The 16785-nt window shown below is 40.4% G+C and overlaps 1 protein-coding gene across 33 annotated transcripts in view; it reads right to left on the minus strand.

The window, feature by feature from the left end:
- Positions 1-16785, minus strand: part of GRIP1 (glutamate receptor interacting protein 1) — a 598160-nt gene that overhangs the window by 197145 nt on the left and 384230 nt on the right. The window contains exon 1 of one of the 33 annotated variants that reach the window (XM_070621973.1): positions 294-355. The exons of 28 other annotated variants lie outside the window; for them this stretch is intronic. The gene's annotated coding sequence lies outside the window, so the exon portion shown is untranslated. Of the gene's footprint in view, positions 1-293; positions 356-16785 lie in introns of those variants that run through there. 4 more of the 33 variants (XM_008533962.2, XM_070621979.1, XM_070622004.1 and 1 more) reach the window with 4 other exon arrangements.

The raw sequence follows: 16785 nt of genomic DNA on the forward strand, positions 1-16785 counted from the left end.
ACAGAGCAGGGAAGCAACAGCCAAAGTACAACCCCAGCTGTCGGATCCTGAGCTTGAACTTGACCACTGCACTGATGTGCTGGCACTGCCCGTATGACCTGCGGTCTCTAAATGTCAGCCATGGCTAACATGTGGCCATGGCTAACATGCGGCCATGTCTGCCAAAGTCGAGTGCCTAAGTTCTGAGGTCTCTCATTTCTCTAAGATGCTTAGCATATTCACTGGTATGTGCAAGCCGAAATGCCATTATTTGACAGTAATATAAATGTAAGTGACAAAGAAAGAGTACTCACTTTTTCAGGTCTTTGAAATTCATGCGGATATGTTGGATTTTCAGAATGTTACATTATATGACATCATAATACTTAAAATTTCCACCTGTGGAACATTTTTAGTTTCCTTTAATGTAATGGAGTTATACAGAGGCCTTGAGAACCAGAAGAAAACTAAGGATCATCTTCCCACAAAAATGCATATTGGGATGCAATATCCTTGAATTAACTTCCTAAAACTTTTGAGGACCAAATTCCATATTTACACAATTCCCAAGAGAATGTAAATATTCTATTTAATAAAACAATAAATGAAATCAAATTATAATTGAGAAATATAACTGCTGCTTAACCAGCCTTTAAATACTTTGGGGAAAAAAATGGGAAAAAGGGTAAAAAAGAAAAGCATGTTGGCAGACACAACTGCAATGGGTTCTAGGGTCCCCGAAGCTCATTCATGCCCCCCTTGCACCTGAACGCTAGACTAAGAACTTTTGTCCGAGGAAAGCGGTAAGCGTGGGAAGAAAGGAAGGGAGAGAAGGCTAGTGAGGAAAGAGCATTAAGATGATCCTTCCTGGGGGTGGAACAAACTAACCTGACATCACATATTCTTGGAGATGAGATGATAAAATATCTTTTGACTTTAAAGGCCCAGCTCACAGGCACTTTCTCTGTGCATCATAAGCATCTTCCTCCTCCCCCTCCTTCTCTGGATTTGTCAGAATGAATTAGTTACTATTACGGATGGACGAGGGAGACGCAGGTTAAACTCCATCCTCTCTTCTACTCGCTGTGCACCTTGATCCCCTCCCGAATACATGACTTCCTCATTTTATAATTCTTCTTACTAATACTCAGCTCACGGGGTGGCCATGTTTGATCCTCAGCCACTGTGCACCAAGATGGCCATTTCAGGGGTATGCCAAATATCAAAACACTGTGAAAACAGGTAGTAAGAGCTGCTGCCTTCATGTGCTTCCCCGCATCCCCTACCCCTGCCAGTGCCTTCCTCTCCCTCGACCCAAAGCCCTCAGACCTGCCTGTGATCTGGCAACTCAAGGGGTATGGCTCTGCAGGACTCTGCTGCAGGCTGTGGCCACTGTCCGCTCTGTCTGGTGAGTGTCTGGCCGTAGAGACTGTTGAATGTTTTGCTACCACTCCTGAGAGGATATGGTCTGCAGTAAGTGTTAGTGCTTTTCCTTTCCATCCTGACCTGCTCTCCTCTCCCTGTTCATGTTCATCATGGTTTGACCTGTGTGAGAGCTGGGTGCGTGTCTTCATCCCTCTCTAAACTTAAACAAAACAAGGAGTGGATGGGCATCTCTGGATTTCCAGCCCACGGCAGTTGCTCGATAAATGTCTGTCGAATTGAATATCAGCCAAAATGTTCCTTTCATTCTAAAGCATTCCAGTGTGATCACTGGGGTTGTGAAAACCTTCTGAAAGACTGAGTCCTTTGGGTTAATTACTAGCTGCCGAGAAGCAAGGAAAGAGGCAGACAGAACAATGTATTCGAGTCCAGGATTCTGTGCGAGAAGGGCTGAAGGCACCAAGAGCAGGAGAGCTGGTGAGATTATTACCCACGCTGTAATATTTTTGAGGTTCACTGATGGCAAATCTTTAGCAGCAGACTGTCCAATGTGAATCCACAGCTAAAGTTCAGTTTTTTATCTGGATATTTAAAGGCATTTTTGTATCACCTAGTTGCATGAATAACACTGTAAAGGAAACTTGGTAACTAAATATTTCTAAAACAATATAGAGGGAAAAATCAATACATAAGATATGTCAATGATCCCGACAAGTGAACACTATTGATAAACTTAGGTTCATTTTGTGACTTCCATTTTATCATACACATGGCAATGTGCAAATTCATTCTCTTGGTTTTTTACCATATGGACTCACAGGGGATAAGCAAAGAAAGGAATGAACATTCTTGTAATTGAAAAAACAGAAGACCATATGCAATAACTGAGAGAAAAAATCAATGCGTTTCTTAACCTAAATCAAATAAAATGCAGAATGTTTGCATCTTTCCTCTGCAATTTCATGTTTGAACTTGGTCTGGCTTGATTCTCTTTGGTAGTATTTTTAAAATTTTACAAAATCTATACATAAAAATGTATAAAATCAATCTATAAAACCCCGAGAGTGCATCCTTCTACCAGGAGCAATCGATTACTGAAGATTACAGAAGATTACAAGCAGGAGAAGTGCAGAAAGCATCAGCTCTGTCTCCCTCATCACCTCACGTTGTATCAGATTCCGTCATAGAAGCTGAGTCCCTCAAGCCTGGGCCGAGAGAAAGGTCCAGAGATTTGCACAAAGTTCAGTTTCCCCCTCTCATTCAATTCAATTCAACACACAATTATTGACTGTCAACGTGCAAGGAGCCATGCTGAGCACCGTACAGGGATCCAGCGATGGAACAGACACGATTTCCCTCACAAGGAGCTTGCAGTCCAGGAGGACAGAGGCAAGCAGCATATAAATGGGTGCAACCCAAGGAAGGGCATGCCAAATGCCCTCGAGTGTTGCCAGGGTAGCTGGAACAAAGAGGAGAGAAAATTACTTGTGCTTGGTGGAAGTGTGGAAAGTTTCATTTTAGATGAAGTATCTAAACTAGGACTTGCAAAAGAGGTAGGTTTCAGACCCAAGGAAATGAGGAACATGGATGCACCAGGCAGCAAGAACAACATAATCAAAGACACTGAAATAGAAAAAGCACATACCTATACAGATGGAGGGATGTATCTGATTTTCTTGGGTTGTCAGGTAGTGAGAGAAGAGGTTGGAAATATTGTATTCCTTATGGTATGGACCAAAGTGGTGAGTTTTAGGGCTAGGTATTATGTTTATTTAGAGAAAGGGAAAACTGGGCCTCAGAAAGCTTTTAGAGTGCTCCCAGGGAATACATCCAGTGAGCGACAGATCTGAGACTTAAAGCTTCAAAGTTTTATATCTTTCGCCCACGTCCCAGCATCCACTCTCTGCCTGTCTTCCCCCAACAACAGCTGAGTGAACAAGCACAGGCTTTCCTGGCCACCCCGTCCCTGGGCCCCATGACGGTGGGCCCCAAGTCCAAGTGAGAGGAGCCTGCCCCACCTGTGCAGCACCAGAGATCGGTACCCCAGGTGAAGTCATTGATGGACTCGTGCTTTTAAAAGCCTATTGGGTCCTCTGGCCAATGGGCTACCTTACTGGCCAAAGCACATCTATGCCAGCTATATCTCAGGATGCTTGAGGGAGAAAAGGAGCATCAGAACAGAAATATTCATTACTCTCATGGGTTTTGCCCAAGAAATTTAGTAAGCAAATAAAGTGTATTTTACTAGAGAGAAATTATCTTATCTGTTGTCAGTCTGATGCTGAGGAAATTTTGAGCCCTCAAAGATGAAGCTTTGCACGTGTTATGTTTTGGAATTTGAATTTTAGTAGAATACAGTCTGGGAGATGCAACTTAAGTTTTCTCAGTAGAAAGGGCTGAATGGAAATACTTCACGCATTATCTCAAGCACCAGACAAGTAATACCTTCTTTGAAGGATAGCTTATACATACTGGTCACTGTTATTCACTATTCAGGGGTTTAGACCACAGGTTGATCTTAATTATCAAGAAAGAATTGGAGAAGAAACCAAAGTTTGAAATGCATAGGACATTACAGATCAAAGATGCTCTCTCTGAGCTTTGATACGTGGTTTGCAATGAGCACAAACATATACTGGTGCTACCCTTGTGTTTTCTAGTTTTGGGTATGGAATATTTTAGATTATCAGGTTCTTGCAATGTTGTGCAACGTTCTTCTACAAACCCAACTGGCAACCCCAACACACTTGAGGACTAAACTCTTCCCTCAAACTACTACCCCTCATTTATCCAGCAAATATTTACTGTAAATGTAGACAGGTAACAGTGTGGTGCTCTGGTTCCACACGGACCACATTCAAATCTAGCAGCGCGACTTCGGGGAAACCACTTAGCTTCCCTGTCCCCAGACCTCCTCATGTTTAAAAGGGGCATGGTAATAACACCCAACTCACGGCCCTGTCTGTGGTGGGATTAAAGGGGATAAGATGGGGACACTCAGAATGATGCTTAATATACATTGAAAGAGCTCAGTCAACGTCGTGAGTAGCTATTATTATCGCCTACTATGTGTTGGTATGTATTCTCTAAACGTGTTAGGCCCTCCTGCTAGAGCATTCATTTCCCATCAGGACGCACATATTTTGTAGTTTTAGGGGATTCCACCCTGCCTAGTCAATCAGTGGTCTAGCAACTCTGAAATATTAAGCACCAAAATAAGAAACCTAGAGCGTCATGTCAATTCATGGTATCCATTAATCTCCTTACATTCACATTCCATAGATGAAAGGATTATCCTAAAGCAGGTTTGATCCTCGATTCATTTCACATCCTAGAATCTTCTGCAGAGCCCAGGAGAGCTGGAGGTTCGGGGAGAGGCATCAGCAAAATTTCAATTATTTCCTAAATCTGAAGCTTTTGTGTTCTGCTCTAAGGACTGTTTCCTAACCCTGTCATTTAGCTTCCCTCCCCACCAACATTCTCCATTTCTCTTTATTTCCAAATCAGAATACTCACAATTATTGATCTTTTAGCATAGATAAGAGCACTTCAGCAAAAACAGCTGCCAAAAGACTTCAGAAGATTTTATTCACTTAATACACCACGACTAATTGGGGAAACAGCAAACAAGCATGTTAGGATCGTATCTGTAACCGTTCCCTAGCACGAGGGCGACATGTGAAGTAGAATTTTACAATATTGGGTGATGAGGAAAAAAATTCCTTCGCTTGGCGGAAATCTCCATGGACATAACACTAAGGAGGAGAGAGGGGGAACTTTCGCTGCTTCTTTCTAAACTAAATAATATCATCCATCACTTCTGAATACATTGTTTTTATTAAGGAAAAAATACTAGAATCAGGAAGGGAGCAGGTGGGGCTGTGTAGACCCATTTCCTGCTATAATGACACCACATTTGAGAGTTTTCTCAGCAGAGGTTGTGGCATCTGAAAATTATTGTGAGAAAAATTTAAATACTAGGAAGCAAATGGGGTTCTGCGTAGTACGTTTAAATTTAATGGAAGAGAAGTATTCCACCATTTGGGAAAAGTGAGAAGTTTTCTTAATAAAATTCAAAGCATGTGCAACAAATTCTTGTTCCATCACTCCAAAATGTGAGTCCTATAGTGGGAGCTATGGAGGAAACAAGGAATTATCAGCGATAGTGGTTTGTTGTCATGGGGAATCTAACACAAGGGAGAGAGAAAACAAGAGTTGGAAGGCTGGCAGCGGGCACTGGGCGGTTAGTGTGGGTGTCCACGGGCAGAGTCGCCCAGCGGGGGCCTCTGCACAGCGGGTGCTGCAGGCTGCTGTGCCATCTCTCTCTCCATGTGCTCTGCCCACCGTGGCCAAGGCTGACGGGACTAATGAGGAGTCTAGCCTTTCCTCTCAGGATCAGATGAAAGATTTCCACTCCAGAGACGCCTACTTGGGTCTTTCTTCAGTGCCGTGGACACCTCACAGACGGCAGAAAGGTGCAAATGAGGATTTTGCGACTGGCTGCAGGGTTTCATCTCCAGTTTGTTTGATCTGTAAAGCAGGAATGCCAGTTGCTCTACTGGAAAGATTCCAAAAGTAAAGAAGACTATCTAAAGAACCTCCAATACAAAAGTGTTCTTATTTGGTTGTTCCGTGATAAATTCTCTTGTGCTCACAACGATTCTGTGCCAGAAAAACTGTAGCCAGCGAATGTGCGACGGTTTTGCCACTCACGGTAAAAGCGGAATCCTTGGCTTCCTTGACACTGATTCCTAGATCACAGGCTCTCATTCTCCACAAACAATTTTCCCTGTTGCTAAATTTAAAAGGGGATAAAAAAAAAATCTTTTCCCCACAAGTATTAATATGTAATCAATCTAATTACTACTTCACTTTCCAAACATCTATTTTTGGCGAAAACACCAAGTAGTTAAAATTAGGCACTTATAAACTTTAGGTGCCCCAGTAAGCTGAACAGAATACTTAGCAATTTTTCACAGGATATTTAGCAATTCTTTGTACCAGCCCACAAATCTCCTGAAAATATCACCCAGAGTGAGTACTAATTTTGGCAACAGAATCAGTGAACAATCTAACATCTCTGGATTGGCAATTCCTTCATTTATTAAGCTGATGTACAGAACAGAAGCTTCATCTCAATATCACCTTTTCCTCAGTTTCTACATGCTTCAATCTGGCGTGTCAGCGTTGATGTCGCTGAAGAGGACACTGAAACAAGAAACTGCCAGTCCACACTGGACCTAAGGGAAGAAACTACTTGCTATAAGAATTTGACCGATCTACTGTATACTCCATCCAAGATAATCGCCCAAAATATCACTGCAATGCAGTGGACTGTGGCATGAGTACACACAGAATTCCTCCCACTCATGCCAAACACATAGCAATGAAAATTTAAAACAAAATGAAGGGGGCATAGCCACACTTAAAAACAAGGTAAGTATCTGTGGACCAAACCTTGAACTGAAACATCCAGCATTGGGTGGCATCTGGAGTGGCCTACTGGGCTCAGGACTGGACACAGACTGCAGTGACCTGAGGTCCACAGGCTCAGAGAGAACAGGGACGAAAGCCCTTCACATGCAGAAGTCAACGGATGCAGGACGACTGCATGGAACAGCGAGTTGGGCGGCCACCGTGCCAGCGAGCAGAGGTTGAAATGATGACACATAACGATACAATAAAAACAGAAAGAGACGTTTTGAAGGTAGATTTCATAGGTAATAGATTGGGTTAGCCACTGGGGATGAACAAGACGGACAATTTAAATAATTTCAGTCTGGGAGGCTAGCGCCACTAAAGCAATGGTGAAATTTAGAAAAGCCATTCCCTTAGAAATAAAGGGAAAAAATCTAATTTAGTCATGCCGATTTTTTACATTCTTCTTTTATTTTTATAATCTATGGAAACTACTGTAGGCAGGAAGATGGAGAAAATATGGGATGCCTAAGTATCCGTCATCAAGATGCAACAAATGTTTACATTTTGTTGAAATTGCATCAGATATTCTTGAAGAAATAAAGTGTTGCAGATACAACTAGAGACCAACATCTCCATCTCATTTCCCTCCCTCTTCCCCCAGAGGCAAGCACCCCTCTCAAGCAAGTGTCGTTATCCTTCGGCTGTGGAGGATTCTACACTTTTCCTACAGCTGGATGCTTCTATAACATATACTATTGTTTTGTGTGCCTTAGAAATTCACATAAAATCATTCTGCATATTTTTTTGCAAGTTTTTAATTTTTTTCTCACTATTATGCTTTGAACATGTATTCACATTGATACAAATGGGCTGAGTTTATTGATAGATCCTATTGGAAGGAAACTAGATTTACTGAAGGTCAGATGACAGACTGCACTGTGAGAGTTGATTTGAAGCCTATAAACATACTGGGCATAATTGAACTATGAGTATGGATCTATTTTCCAGGCTAGGGTGAGACACCCACCAGACTCAGTTCTCTGAGTGCAATGTACTATTTATCCTTGAAAGTTCCATAGCACCAGTCATGATGTGGTACTCAATAAATGTTTGTTGAAGGAATGAATAAATGAATAAACAGCTTTCTTTCTTTTTTTTTTTTGCTATAGAATATGCAATGCACAGCTTAGAAACTGGCAACCACAGGCAAAATTTGAAATATAAGTACATTTTGTTAGCCAACAAGGTATTTTTTTAAAATAGAATCAACCTTTTAAAATTGGGAGATTTCTCATTAAAAAACCAGATTCCTGGCTTTTACTGCAAAATCGAAATATCTGACGATGCTTGGCTTGTACTTCCGCCTGGCAACAGTCAAGATGAGGCGCGGTAGCTGCCTTGAAACAGGCCGTATGTCTCCAGTGTGACTCCACCACTGGCCATCGCCCTTCTGACACAAAGGCCGATTGTCAGTGACCACGGATTACTGCTGGCACTGTTGTTTTTCTTATGGTAGGAAATATTTCATGGTATCCTAGCCTCTAAGAGAGAGGGAAAAAGCAGAGATGGACTGAGAGGGCCCATGTTTCACACAGAATTGGAGAGAACATATTTCTTTGCAAAAGGGAAGACTGTGTCCTTTGGCATCTCACAGGCAAACAGTGTGTGCAGGTCAGACGTCTGGGTCATGGGAAACGGCACTTATTTATTTATGGAATAAATATTAAATGCCTGGCTCCTGTTGGCATTTCAGTTTGCAGCCCAACTCTCTCTTCTCAGGTACTTTTAAAAATGCAGTATTTTATGTGAACTTTAAGAAAGGAACTTTCTCTTTAGCTTTCTAGTATTCATTCTCACACAGTTTTCATCCCAACAGAAAATCCTCCCTAATAATCTGGGAACCTTCCTAATCTCTATTTTCTCTATCAGGTTGACCCAACAGGACCAGTCGTGACTCTGGCGGAACTAGTTATCACCACATATGATATTTCTAAAAACTGAAATTAGGTTGAGTTTGGTTTAAATAAGAAAATACGGGAGCAGTGCATTTTAACTCTAGCTTTCGCATTGCCAGTTGCAGGCAATTAATCAAAAGGTTAGATCTGCCTCATCAAATTGTCATCTTTAAGTGAAACGCGACAACTCTCTAATGCCAATTTCTCGATCAAGGATGCATCCCCAGCAGGGCTCCTGAAAGGAGGATGACGCGCTGTCAGCATATGCTGTGATCCCGAACGAGTCACTCTGAGACCTCAGGGGGCCCTCCAGAGAAGAGGAACACTGCTGTCTCCGGGAGCCGCTCTGGTGCCCAGTCCTCACAGCTGGACAGGACACAGCGTCAGAAAAGGTGGTGAGGACAGGCAAGCTTGATGTCTCTAGGAGGGGGTGTCCTTGTGGCTGAAAATTCTAGCTTTCCTTCCATCTTCTATGCAAAGGAAATAAGTCCTTTCAAGTCGTCTACATCAACAGGAGATTATTTTTATTGAGAAAAATGACCTTTAATTAGAAAGTAATTTTTTTCCAGGCTTAAAAGTTGAGGACGTCTGACTGTGGTTGGAGAAGCAGATTCTAAAAGCGGCAGCCCTCCTCCCCTGTGTATATGAGCTCGAGCTGGTCTATTTCCAGCTACAATGGGTGTCTTTTTTGCTGCATTTTAAAGATTTCATCCACATTTAGCATGTACCAAACTGCCATGAAAATTAATAAAATCTTCACAGATGGGTAAGAGAAAGACAATACACAAAGCATGACGGCCATCATGTCTTCCAGAAAACTCTATTTTAGGTGATTTTAAAGTTTACTCTTAACTGTTTGAAAAGGTCACTTGTTTTGGGGATTTAACTTGAATTTTGGCTCTTACGGAAACATAAAAGATATTTGATATTTTATAAGTGAATAGTTCATAGTCTTCTCTCACCCTAAGAAGGTAATTCCCTCCCAAAAAACCTCTGGGGGGGCAAATTCTCCAGTTTAAAATGTACTTACTAGTGAAATTAATGGTACACAATTATTTCAATAGTTAATAAACAATATATGAGATGAAGAATGCTTATTCAATTGACATGTTAGTGCAAAAAAACCACCCTAGACAGGTAGGAACAAAAGCAATCACTAAGAACAATGAAAATAAAGCACAAGATTATTGCCACTATAATTAGCAAATTACCTTTGAGAACTTAATGCAACCTATGCTGACTGTGGATCTGGATGAGGGCTCTCTTTGCAGCTAGGAATGGACCTTATAAATGTGAAGAAATGCCTTGTAAGTAAAGTACAGTAGTCAATCAACTTGTAGTCTTGTATTCTTGTAATCTGCACCTTCATGGGGCATCTCAGGGGTGTGACTGCAAATGGATATGATAAGCAATCAACTTAAAACCCCTCATTTAAAAAGCAGCTCCCCTACTCTTTGCTTTGCTTCCTCTGCTCTAACAATATGGTCCCCTCCATGAGCCATACATGCCAAGCTCATTCCTACCTCAGGGCCTTTGCACTTGCTATCCCCTCTGGATAGAACACTTTTCCCCTAGATATTCACATCTTAAGGTCTTGGCTCCAATGTCATCTCATCAGAGAGGCTGTCCTTGACGACGCCACCTCAAATAGCACCTCTCCCTCATTCCACATCCTACTTTAACTTCCTGTGTAACACTGAGAATATGCATTTGTTTGTATATTTGTTTATTGTCTGACTATGCCATTAGGAGTTAAGCTGCACAGACGCAGGCACCACGTGTGTGTTCACTGCCGTGTAAACCCCCACCACCCAAAGCTTCATCTCCCACTTAGCAGGTACTCAATAAATAGTTGGGAATGAACGATGAAGCTGTCATTGGACACTCCTTTTCGAAAACAACATTGTTTTATTTTCCTCAAAACAATACATTTCCACATGCATGTAATACAGTGTCACACAGTCTTGAGGATGTGAATATTAATGTACTATGTCCATTTTATAGGCTGCTAAAGAAGAACGTATGCACCAGTCTCAGTATAGACTCTAATTTAACATGAACTGCAAATGTACACTGCATTCAATCTAAGAGAACCATTCTTTTTCCCTTCAAATGGCTGTGCATTCTGACAGTGTATCTAGTAAGTCCTCTAAACATGGACATTTAAAAGATATATTTCTTGAAGGACCCAGTTTTGTACCCATATACCCGCCAGAGGCTCAGTAATGTTAACTCTTGGTGAATTGTTGCCGTGCAATTCTCCGGTAAACTCTCTCCAGTGGAAACGAAAAAGAAGTGCTACCTTGCTTTTAGACCAGAAAAATGGTCTTACACAGCACAAACTCTCCAAATACATCTCAAGTCAACACACAGCTTCTACACATAAAATAAACAAAGGATTGTTTTTCTATTAAAATAACTCTGCTTGTTGTACGAAGATAGCCATCAAAATAAATCAATGTTCACACTTCTCTAGAGAGGAAAACTATTGTTTTCTATGATTCTCATGTTGATGCCTAAACCGCTTAAGATTCACCAGCCTCAGCCCAGCCATTCTCTGGTGAACCGTTGGCCATCTTTGGGGCTAAGGAATCAATACTGTGTCCTCATTAGAATTTTCTGCATATATCTTCAAACCTTAATTCTGCTATTAAAATGATCTCTATTCGTACCGTAAAATAACCGCTAAACATTTAATAGTGAAATCAATATCATCACTAACATACCACCTTTTATAATGATATGCCTACACACCCAAATGAAGGGCACTATCTTAGGGTTAGAACATTTATCAGATTGCCCCATGTCACAGCTAAACGTTCAATGCTGTTTAAGGAAAGGAATAAAAATGATTGAATCCATGAGTTACCCTTTTATTGATATTTGAAATCAAAAACATATTCCTTAGCTAATGATCGAGCATCAATTGGTTATTATTAATCTAGGGTCTATTACTAAAACAACACTTGTGTTGTATAACATTTTCAATGTTTGTATTTCATGGGACGATAATACTACCCAATATTTATATAAAATTTTACAAAGCACTTTCACATATATTTCTCATAAGCCATTTTCAGCTCACCACTTCATATGGTAACACACACTAACATATTTCTGTTTTGAGGGGAGATGTGTGAACAGAATGCTAAGTTATAAGTTTAATTATCAATGCAATTTTATTTACTTCTATATTTATATTTATTGACTGCCTGATATATTCCAGGCATTTTCTAGGTGCTGGGAATACTGAGAGAAGAAAGACATAGCCACGCCCATTACAGCAGTGGCTGTTTAGATATGGGAAAAGGAAATGCATTTTTACACAGCATCCAACAGGTTTGTGTGTGAATGTTTGTGCATGTGTATACGTCTATTCATATATATGTTATATATATACATACAAATTATATGTGTTACATATATACAAATATATATACTACAGATTATACATACATACATCATCTTATTTCTCTATATAAATCACTAGTTACACTCTGAACACACAAAGAAATTGAAGTTGGAATGGGTGTTATAGTTTTTAAGAAAATGAAAGCTTAATACGCAGATATAGAGTGGCTCTCCTAGAAACACAGAAATATGCTCAAGTTTCCAGCTGTGATGCAAGATCTATGACCTTATAGAAATTGAGTAACACTTGGGGGAAAAAATGGCTTCTACACAGTAATCTGAAAGCAGAATTGTCCTTAAGAGTAGGAAGCAACCCACGCAGCTGATGTGAACCTCCTGCGCTGAACCTCAGCCGGCCAGAGAGTTTACATTTCTGCCTCTGGAGACCTGAGTCTTGAAGAGATTTTGCTCATGGAGAATTCCCATCGGAAAGGTCAAGTCCTGGGGCAGTGAAGCAATCAGAGTCCCCACCAGTTAATTTCTCAGAGCAGAGACTACTTCTTTCCAAAAACACACGAAACCAAAACACTGGTTCTGATAGCAAGTGCCTGTGAGACTGAAACTCTTGTTAGACTCTGGAAAAACAGGGCAGGTGGGAAAGAAACCCAAACAAACCACATCTACTACTTTTTCAATTTGACTTGGGATCAGCCCTATCTAGAAAATTCATCATAGTCTTTATTAAAATCTCTGACAAACTTCATTTGAATATTAGACACTATAAAACATATTTTACACTCAGTATTGTCTAAAATTCCACTAAAGTGATGGAAAAGATGAGATAATTCATACACTTTCTTTTTCCCAAACTAATATTTTTCTGAGTCCTCATTTAGTTTTCCTTTAAGCATTACTCAGGTACCAACTCAAGCCTTTACAATGGCCAGTGTCCTCTACTTATACAATTACCAACCTATTTTTCTTGCCATCTCTGTCCTTAAGAAATTTTGAATAAAATGATTAATTCATCCTAAGATTAATCTTTAGCACTTAATGTAACTATTCTAAGATTTCACCACGTGCGTCAGGTGAACAGTGGAATTTGGGCCAGGTAAGATTTAAACAAAGCAAGGACCTTTTCCTTCCTATAAGGAACACTGCAGCCTTTCCCTCTCTGGGTTCAGTGAGAGAAGGAAGCCCCAATATTCTAAGATATCCATACTCCTGTGTATGTACAATGACACTAACTGTGTATCATCCTTGGAAGAATTAAGAAAATAGTCACTCAAAACATTTTCAGCATTCTGTGTTTCAAATGAGGAACCAGGCTGAGAAAGATCCAGATTTATTCCATTCCAAATGTCCTCCTGGAGAGGTTTTCCTTCTCCCCGTGGCTGACTAGTATCTACCAATCTTGATGGCTCTTTGTCATTTCACTTCACTGTGTGCTGTAGTCAAGAAGCCAGTTCTTCCCTCTCCACCCTCCCACCAAAAGTCTGCACAAGTTAAACACAGTGTGGGAGAAATTGGGCATCGATTGCTCAACGTCAAATCTTTTCCGGGTAACATATTCCTTTGGGGTGGGAGAAAGGTTCTAGGAAATTTCTGGGAACGACTTTTGGCTGACAAGAGCCGAGGTCCCTGTGCGTTGTCACCTGAGTTACGTCTCCAGGAGGAAGAGGAGAAGCACACGTTTCTTTAGATGATTGGGTGAATTACTTCATGATGCTTTCCCCACATTTTATGGTTTACGAGCCTGCCTCTTCCTAGGATTTGATTAAAACAAAACGAGAAACAAACAAGCAAGCAAAAACCTCTCTTAAAAATTTCTATCACTTACCTAAATATTGAAAGAGATCTCAGTAAAATACCTCTTCCTCCCAGATTGTTAAGATCCTGTGCCCTGTGGCTGGGCCTCTTCTGTCAGGCCTCTTACTGTCATGACTGTCTTTAGCATAATTCCTTCATGGTGGGCTTTCCTTCCAAAGTGGGAAACCACCTTACATTTCATTCAAAGTGTAAAACTATGACTTATTTTCTTCATAAAAACAAAACAAAACAAAATGGTCAGCCTGGGTCCCCCCATGCACTATTTTGCCTTCAGAAGCCAGTTTCGCCTTGCTGATCACTGCCTGGCCCTCGTTATCCACTGAGCCTTCGACTCCATAAACAGGAGCTATCTATGAGTCAAGCCCTACACTCATGGATTAAAGAGAAAGCTATCGATGCTTTTGCAAAGGGTGGGCCATAAAACCACCGTCAGAATCAGAGTGGCTAAGAATGCTGGTTAGGCAGATCAAACTCTAATTCTAAATGGTGTAGCATCCCCTTTCTTGTTAACCTTTCTCAAGATAACTTGATACTGGTTTTGAGCTCTGTCGGCATTATGCCCAGAGGTCCTACCAAACTGGTAGATGACCATATGCCATTGTTTTATTATCAGGATGTATCGATTAATTATCGCTATAAAGAATTTAGCATAAGATATACTTATGATAAAATGCTAATCTTTGGCAGACATTCTCTAATATGTAAATGAAAAACTGAACCGCCTCCCAAAAGTCTCCTCCTTTGGCGCTCTGGAGGGAGGGCATATTATGTAGAGAACTTAATCTGCCAGGCTCCTCAGGAAGCCGTTGTTTCCAAAACTAGACGGTGGGTGAGGGTCACCTGCCTCTTTCATAGTCTGGGCGGCCAGTTTGTGACAGCTGCCTTTGAAATGTTATGAATTAAAATCATCTCTTTTGTGCTTTGTGGCACAGAACTTAGTGGTTTCATAGAATTGACTTGAAATAATCTGACAGATTTCGAATGCCCACGGCTCTGCACTTGGGGGCACGTTGGGGAGGGAGTTGAACGCACCTGCAGACATGGCTGCAGTTTATTTCTGCCTGAAATAGGAAGAGTATGTCCAGGAAAGAATTCGTCAGACTCCTAAGTTCTTGTTACACAATGCAAACTTCACTTTCTAAGCTTCTGAACTCTAAATCATATGGTTCTAATTTTATAAACAATAGCAGAAAATACTGGCACTTGCGGCGGTTCTTGGAAAATCCACCTTCTAGTTCTTGCCAAGAGTGAAACAAAGAGTTTGGAAAGCTACCGTCTGACGATCGACTAACAACCCCCACTTCCCTGCCTGCTGTACTCCAACCTGTGCTGAGATCAACGAACTTTCCCCAAATCTGCTTTCTGCAGATTACTTGAGAAAGGTCCCAGCATCAGATCAATTGGGAAAATACTGAGTTAAACAAAATTAATTAGCTTTATTTCCTATTGGACTTCTAAGGGTCTTTGATATGTTAATATGGTTTTGAATCTACAAAAAGGAGATTGCAGTTTGCTGCATTTTCCAAGATAATTGAACTTGAACCCATTTTCGATGGAGTAACTATTAAAATCCAGAATAACTGGTCTTTTGAAGAACAGAGGTTGGGAAATGCTCCAGAAATCGCTATGTCCAGACTCTACCACCTGCATTTCCTGAAGAAATTCCTTCCCTGTATTATGATATAATATCAAGCTCTTGGCTTTTACAGTAAGTCAGTAAGAGAAAGAGTTTTTAAAATAACTTTTCTATCTTTTTACCATAACACAATTATAGCATACAATAGATAAACATTGATAATCTACATTCCTTCTAGAATTTGTTGCCAGGTACTGATTATCTCTCCAGGTTTTTAATGGGCAATGAGATTTATAAACACAATAAGAGTTTATTTTCTCCCCCTTAACTGCCAGGGAGCTCAAACTCCATCGTGCCTTAATATAACAACAAACATATTCTAGGGTGCTGAGAATTTTTCTTTCTAAATAATGCTTTACGTCTTTGTATTAATTGGGTATCTTGATGTTTTAGATCATTATAACTGGGTTAATAAATTCCACCCTAATAAATGTGGTGAAGGATATGAAGTATGAAGATTTAATTGCAATAAGCTACACAGAATATCTAGTTCAGCATCTCAGTAAGAGGAAGCACGAAATAAATGGTAGCTGTTATTATTAATATTGTTAATATTACTTTTAATTGTTTTGTGTTTCTCTTTTTAATGTTAATGGTACAGAAGAGTAAAAGATACAAAGTAAAAGTTTCCTTCCTCGTTATTTCTCGTCCTCACTCCCATTCCTCAATAGGAAATATTTTTTTACTGTTTCAGTTTCCAAACATCTGAAAATACCATAATAAACGACACCATTTCTTCCTTTACCAACTTTAAACAGTATTTGTCAACGTTGTCTGTGAAAGAGAGAAATCTGTTTCCCTTCCACGGTCCTCTCTTTCCTTCCTCCTCCTCTCTATTTTGGTAGTTACCGTTAATTCTGCTATTAGTTATATTCATGAAATGTAAATAATGTACTTAAAAGGATGGTTTGTAAAAATAAACTTTTTTTGAAATATAGCATACACACAGGTGGTGCACAAATCAAAAGTGAACAGCCAGGTGAGTTTTCACAAAGTAAACACACCCATGGAATCCCAGCTCAGACTGAGACAGGCCAGTACCAGTCTCCCGCAGGGCCCCCTCCTGGCTCCGCCACCATCTTGACTTCTATCCTTACAGATTGATTTTAAGTGTTTTTCACTGTTTAGTAAATGAGTCATGCAATTTTTTGTGTGTTCAGCTTCTTTCACTCAACATTACACTTGTGAGATTCACCCATTTTATTGTCAAAATGAGGAGTGCTTTCTTTT

Source organism: Equus przewalskii, chromosome 5 (genome assembly GCF_037783145.1).
Source record: "Equus przewalskii isolate Varuska chromosome 5, EquPr2, whole genome shotgun sequence".
NCBI lineage: Eukaryota > Metazoa > Chordata > Mammalia > Perissodactyla > Equidae > Equus > Equus przewalskii.